At 50.3% G+C, this 7,500-nt stretch overlaps 1 non-coding gene across 1 annotated transcript; it reads left to right on the top strand.

The window, feature by feature from the left end:
• Positions 1 to 6,419: 6,419 nt before the first annotated feature.
• LOC143175576 (5.8S ribosomal RNA) lies at positions 6,420 to 6,574 on the top strand. Its single transcript, XR_013000301.1, has one exon. It is a non-coding gene; the product is annotated as a 5.8S ribosomal RNA (ribosomal RNA).
• The last annotated feature ends 926 nt before the right edge of the window (positions 6,575 to 7,500 follow it).

The raw sequence follows: 7,500 nt of genomic DNA, 5'->3' as shown, positions 1-7,500 counted from the left end.
GATTCGCTTTTCTGTACGGGGAGAAATAGAACGATGAGTTGACTTATCGGGTCTTCGTTGGAATTACCGTCGCTGGCATTGTAAACTCCAGATGACCTTGTGATTCCTTCGTCGGGCACTGGTAAAGGGTGGCGATGATTCGTTCTATAATAGAAATACCCGTCGTAGCGATTCGGCCGAGACACCCGCCACGAAACACTCTCTCGTCGTGGAATCCCCGCGTCGGAGAGTAAAACGCGCGAAGGCTTACTATGAGAGAAGAAATAGTATATGCCGGTGGTTCGCGTGTGTAGGCTCTATACGAAATTGCGATTCAAGAGAGTAGGAAAAGACGCGATGAACCACGATTTCCGTGCGTCTTACGTCTCTCGACGATGGGACGATCCACGCGAAGAGTTGTTACGTGCTCGCGCGAGGTGCGATAGCGTCGATTCGCTTTTCTGTACGGGGAGAAATAGAACGATGAGCTGACTTATCGGGTCTTCGTTGGAATTACCGTCGCTGGCATTGTAAACTCCAGATGACCTTGTGATTCCTTCGTCGGGCACTGGTAAAGGGTGGCGATGATTCGTTCTATAATAGAAATACCCGTCGTAGCGTTTCGGCCTAGTCACCCGCCACGAAACACTCTCTCGTCGTGGAATCCCGCGTCGGAGAGTAAAACGCCGAAGGCTTACTTATGAAACTTACGTCTCTCGACGATGGGACGATCCACGCGAAGAGTTGTTACGTGCACGCGTATGGTGCGATTGCGTCGATTCGCTTTTCTGTACGGGGAGCAATAGAACGTTGAGTTGACTTATCGGGTCTTCGTTGGAATTACCGTCGCTGGCATTGTAAACTCCAGATGACCTTGTGATTCCTTCGTCGGGCACTGGTAAAGGGTGGCGATGATGCGTTCTATAATAGAAATACCCGTCGTAGCGTTTCTTCCGAGTCAACCCGCTCACGAAACACTCTCTCGTCGTGGAATCCCCGCGTCGGAGAGTAAAACGCGAATTCATAGTATGGAAACTTACGTCTCTCGACGATGGGACGATCCACGCGAAGAGTTGTTACGTGCACGCGTATGGTGCGATTGCGTCGATTCGCTTTTCTGTACGGGGAGTAATAGAACGTTGAGTTGACTTATCGGGTCTTCGTTGGAATTACCGTCGCTGGCATTGTAAACTCCAGATGACCTTGTGATTCCTTCGTCGGGCACTGGTAAAGGGTGGCGATGATGCGTTCTATAATAGAAATACCCGTCGTAGCGTTTCTTCCGAGTCAACCCGCTCACGAAACTCTCTCTCGTCGTGGAATCCCCGCGTCGGAGAGTAAAACGCGAATTCATACTATGAAAACTTACGTCTCTCGACGATGGGACGATCCACGCGAAGAGTTGTTTACGGGCACGCGTATGGTGCGATTGCGTCGATTCGCTTTTCTGTACGGGGAGAAATAGAACGTTGAGTTGACTTATCGGGTCTTCGTTGGAATTACCGTCGCTGGCATTGTAAACTCCAGATGACCTTGTGATTCCTTCGTCGGGCACTGGTAAAGGGTGGCGATGATGCGTTCTATAATAGAAATACCCGTCGTAGCGTTTCTTCCGAGTCAACCCGCTCACGAAACTCTCTCTCGTCGTGGAATCCCCGCGTCGGAGAGTAAAACGCGAATTAATACTATGAAAACTTACGTCTCTCGACGATGGGACGATCCACGCGAAGAGTTGTTTACGTGCACGCGTATGGTGCGATTGCGTCGATTCGCTTTCTGTACGGGGAGAAATAGAACGTTGAGTTGACTTATCGGGTCTTCGTTGGAATTACCGTCGCTGGCATTGTAAACTCCAGATGACCTTGTGATTCCTTCGTCGGGCACTGGTAAAGGGTGGCGATGATGCGTTCTATAATAGAAATACCCGTCGTAGCGTTTCTTCCGAGTCAACCCGCTCACGAAACTCTCTCTCTCGTCGTGGAATCCCCGCGTCGGAGAGTAAAACGCCGAAGGCTTACTATGAAACTTACGTCTCTCGACGATGGGACGATCCACGCGAAGAGTTGTTACGTGCACGCGTATGGTGCGATTGCGTCGATTCGCTTTTCTGTACGGGGAGTAATAGAACGTTGAGTTGACTTATCGGGTCTTCGTTGGAATTAACCGTCGCTGGCATTGTAAACTCCAGATGACCTTGTGATTCCTTCGTCGGGCACTGGTAAAGGGTGGCGATGATGCGTTCTATAATAGAAATACCCGTCGTAGCGTTTCTTCCGAGTCAACCCGCTCACGAAACTCTCTCTCGTCGTGGAATCCCCGCGTCGGAGAGTAAAACGCGAATTCATAGTATGGAAACTTACGTCTCTCGACGATGGGACGATCCACGCGAAGAGTTGTTACGTGCACGCGTATGGTGCGATTGCGTCGATTCGCTTTTCTGTACGGGGAGCAATAGAACGTTGAGTTGACTTATCGGGTCTTCGTTGGAATTACCGTCGCTGGCATTGTAAACTCCAGATGACCTTGTGATTCCTTCGTCGGGCACTGGTAAAGGGTGGCGATGATGCGTTCTATAATAGAAATACCCGTCGTAGCGTTTCTTCCGAGTCAACCCGCTCACGAAACTCTCTCTCGTCGTGGAATCCCCGCGTCGGAGAGTAAAACGCGAATTCATAGTATGGAAACTTACGTCTCTCGACGATGGGACGATCCACGCGAAGAGTTGTTACGTGCACGCGTATGGTGCGATTGCGTCGATTCGCTTTTCTGTACGGGGAGCAATAGAACGTTGAGTTGACTTATCGGGTCTTCGTTGGAATTACCGTCGCTGGCATTGTAAACTCCAGATGACCTTGTGATTCCTTCGTCGGGCACTGGTAAAGGGTGGCGATGATGCGTTCTATAATAGAAATACCCGTCGTAGCGTTTCTTCCGAGTCAACCCGCTCACGAAACTCTCTCTCGTCGTGGAATCCCCGCGTCGGAGGGTAAAACGCGATATATAATAGTATATGCCAGTGGTTCGCGCGCGTCGTCTCTGAGATACGCGGTCGACAGAGTTCCGAAAACACGTGATGTGCCACGATTTCCGTGCGTCTTACATCTTTCGACGATGGGACGATCCACGCGAAGAGAACGTTCGTGCTTGCGTGAGGTGCAACAGCGTCGATTCGCTTTTCTGTACGGGAGAAATAGAACGTTGAGTTGACTTATCGGGTCTTCGTTGGAATTACCGTCGCTGGCATTGTAAACTCCAGATGACCTTGTGATTCCTTCGTCGGGCACTGGTAAAGGGTGGCGATGATTCGTTCTATAATAGTAATACCCGTCGTAGCGTTTCGACCGATGTCACCCGCCACGAAAGTCTCTCTCGACGTGGAAACCCCGCGCCGAAGAGTAAACGCGAAGGCTTACCATACGAAAGAAAACGGTATTATACGCCTGTGGTATGTGCGTCTCGGCTCTGTGATACGCGATCGCAGAGTTACAAAAAAACGTTGATGGGCCCACGATTTCCGTGCGTCTTACATCTTTCGACGATGGGACGATCCACGCGAAGAGTAGTTACGTGCTCGCGCGAGGTGCGATAGCGTCGATTCGCTTTTCTGTACGGGGAGAAATAGAACGATGAGTTGACTTATCGGGTCTTCGTTGGAATTACCGTCGCTGGCATTGTGAACTCCAGATGACCTTGTGATTCCTTCGTCGGGCACTGGTAAAGGGTGGCGATGATTCGTTCTATAATAGAAATACCCGTCGTAGCGATTCGGCCGAGTCACCCGCCACGAAACTCTCTCTCGTCGTGGAATCCCCATGTCGGAGAGTAAAACGCGAAGGCTAACTATATATAAGAAATATATAGTATTATTTATGCCTGTGGTTCTCCGTTTGCCCTACTCTCAGATACGCGACTCGGAGAGTTACGAATAATCGTGATGGACCACGATTTCTGTACGTCTTACATCTTTCGACGATGGGACGATCCACGCGAAGAGATCATTCCTGCTTGCGTGAGGTGCGATAGCGCCGATTCGCTTTTCTGTACGGGGAGAAATAGAACGATGAGTTGACTTATCGGGTCTTCGTTGGAATTACCGTCGCTGGCATTGTAAACTCCAGATGACCTTGTGATTCCTTCGTCGGGCACTGGTAAAGGGTGGCGATGATTCGTTCTATAATAGAAATACCCGTCGTAGCGATTCGGCCGTGTCACCCGCCACGAAAATCTCTCTCGTCGTGGAATCCCCGCGTCGTAGAGTAAACGCGAAGGCTTGCTATAGAAGACTATAGTTTATACGCCTGTGGTTCACCGGTTGCCTGCTCTCCGGGGTACGCGATCGCGCAGGAGTTACGGAAGAACTTGATGGGCCACGATCTCCAAGCGGCTATATCTTTCGACGATGGGACGATTCACGCGAAGAGAACGTTCGTGCATGCGTGAGGTGCGATAGCGTTGATTCGCTTGTCTGTACGGGAGAAATAGAACGATGAGTTGACTTATCGGGTCTTCGTTGGAATTACCGTCGCTGGCATTGTAAACTCCAGATGACCTTGTGATTCCTTCGTCGGGCACTGGTAAAGGGTGGCGATGATTCGTTCTATAATAGAAATACCCGTCGTAGCGTTTCGACCGATGTCACCCGCCACGAAATTCTCTCTCGTCGTGGAATCCCCGCGTCGGAGAGTAACCGCCGAAGGCTTGCTATAGAAGACTATAGTTTATACGCCTGTGGTTCACCGGTTGCCGGCTCTCCGGGGCACGCGATCGCGCGAAGGTTACGGAGGGACGTGAAGCGCCCGAGCAATGAAACGTCCGCAGGAGGAAACGAGCAACCGCCGAACATTGTTTCGCGACGTTTCCATAATGTATTGTCGTTTCGCTCGCATCCCGCTTCTTTCCCCTAGTTTCCTCGACGCGTAGTTTCGCAGCCTTAGTGGACGAATCATTCTCGATTCGAGGAAAGATATGCAGTGGGGCGTGCAATGAGCCCGCCAGAGACCACGATCTCCAATGCGTCTTACATCTTTCGACGATGGGATGATCCACGCGAAGAGAACGTTCGTGCTTGCGCGAGGTGCGTTAGCGTCGATTCGCTTTTCTGTACGGGGAGAAATAGAACGATGAGTTGACTTATCGGGTCTTCGTTGGAATTACCGTCGCTGGCATTGTAAACTCCAGATGACCTTGTGATTCCTTCGTCGGGCACTGGTAAAGGGTGGCGATGATTCGTTCTATAATAGAAATACCCGTCGTAGCGATTCGGCCGAGTCACCCGCCACGAAACTGTCTCTCTTCGTCGTGGAAACCCCGCGTCGGAGAGTAAAACGCGCGAAGGCTGTGACTGTAACATATATATATACAGTATACAATGCCTGTGGTTTTTGCGCGTGTCGGCTCTTCGGTATACGCGATCGGCCAGAGTTACGGAGGGACGGTGAAGCGCACGAGAAATTGAAACGGCCGCACGATTGGAACCGAGCAACCGTCGAACATTGTTTCGCGACGTTTCCATAATGCGTTTTCGTTTCGCTCGCATACCGCTTCTTTTCCCCTAGTCTCTGAGACGCGTTTTCGAGCCGTTCTTCTACTATCGATTCTCGTAGAGAGAAGGGACCGGGTAGTCTGGAAGTGGAACCCGCATCTTGCGTGTACCGTACACGGAATTGAGAGGACCGGCCGTGAAGCTCGTTTTAAAGCCGTGCGTCTGACACCCAACTCTTGCGCGCCAATTTCGCGGCAAGAGATAATATGGGACGAATGACCGGCAAAGAGCCAGCTGTGAAGTCTGTTTTTTTAATCGAATCCGTGGACGTGTGTATGCCGTAGCGTCGCTCGTCGTGTTCGTTCATGGTCGTTCCGAGAGAAAGAACGAAAGCGGTAACGAAGGGACCGGCCGTGAAGCTCGTTTTAAAGCCGCGCGTCTGACACCCAACTCTTGCGCGCCAATTTCGCGGCAAGAGATAACATGGGACGAATGACCGGCAAAGAGCCAGCTGTGAAGTCTTTTTTCATTATTTGCTTTCAATCGATCGATCGGTACGATTCGTGCAACGTTTCGCGCGATGCGACGCGAAAACATGCGCGCAACAATAGATGCGTCTGATCGGAAGAACGCGAGGGTCGACTGCACGCGATGGATTCAGTATCGGGTAGGATACAAAATATATCCCCGTCGTTTCCACGCGTGCGAGTCTTCTGCGTCTTTCGCGGGTTTTTGAATGCACTATACGCCCGGAACGTCGAGAAATATATACATATTACTTGAACGTTTTTCGTCTCGAAAGGCTTCGGTGTCGTCTCCAAGGCGACGCCTGAATCTCCTTCGCGCGCTGGTCGGAGATTCAGGTATCAACTTTTATCTTCTCTTTGACAAGAAGAGAGATATTAGGTCGAACAAATGAGAATAAAATTATATATGTGAAATATAAAATTTATACGATTACCCTGAACGGTGGATCACTTGGCTCGTGGGTCGATGAAGAACGCAGCTAATTGCGCGTCAACGTGTGAACTGCAGGACACATGAACATCGACATTTCGAACGCACATTGCGGTCCACGGATACAATTCCTGGACCACGCCTGGCTGAGGGTCGTTTACGTACCATACACTGCTTGCGTAGCTCTGTCAAATCCCCGCCGTCGTTCACCTCTTCGGATCGAACGTTTTTTTACCGAAGGGCGCAAAGAACGTTTCTGAGTCGGGTTAAGAGAAGGATGCTACGTACGAGCGAACGATGGGTGTCTCGTCGGCGTTTGTCGCGGACACGCGAAAATTCTGTGAATTTCACGGACAGTGTACGTTCTAGTTGTTGCAAAACGATCGGAATCGTTTGTATGGACTCGCGTGAGTGTTCGCGGCGTCGTGCGTCGTTCAATTACGACCGCCGCGGATACCGCTCCACTGCGATATGGATCTGAGCGACAACTTTTTCGGCTGTTCGTGAGATGAACGGTTTCGTGTGTTTAGAAAAATTTTTTTTCCCCGCGCTCCCGACGTCACCTGAAATGATGCGTCAGAGGTGAAAGAAAATATTAAGAAGTCGAGAGAGAGAGAGACTACACACGTTTTATTCATATTTTGTATACCGTGCGTGAGACGGATGTGCACGACACGTCGTATGTCGGTATATTACCGACTGGCCCCAGGGAGATTGTTTTCTTCCTCTCTTACGAATGAGATGTACGTTTCGGAGGATCGTCGTTACCGAAACACACGGCAAAACGAGACTTCTCGCAGCAGAACCTTTATACACAATACACATCGACTCTTTTTACCCGAGAGAGAGAGAAAAGGTGTATTTCTTTTTTTTATTTTTCGAATTCGACGCACGAACGCTTTGACGACTGGAGAAAAACACGGTGTGTGTTAAAATCGTGCGGGACGAGCATGCGTATTCGTAACGGGTCGAATAGTTCTTATTCCCCGTCGTCGCGTGTCCTCGCTGGACCACCACCGTGCGCTTCCGCCACGTTCAGTTGAATTTCGAAATATATATATATAAAAAGAATCACCATATAC

Source organism: Nomia melanderi, unplaced genomic scaffold, assembly GCF_051020985.1.
Source record: "Nomia melanderi isolate GNS246 unplaced genomic scaffold, iyNomMela1 scaffold0136, whole genome shotgun sequence".
In the NCBI taxonomy this organism is placed as follows: Eukaryota; Metazoa; Arthropoda; class Insecta; order Hymenoptera; family Halictidae; genus Nomia; species Nomia melanderi.
This window is presented reverse-complemented; position numbering and strand designations above follow the sequence as displayed.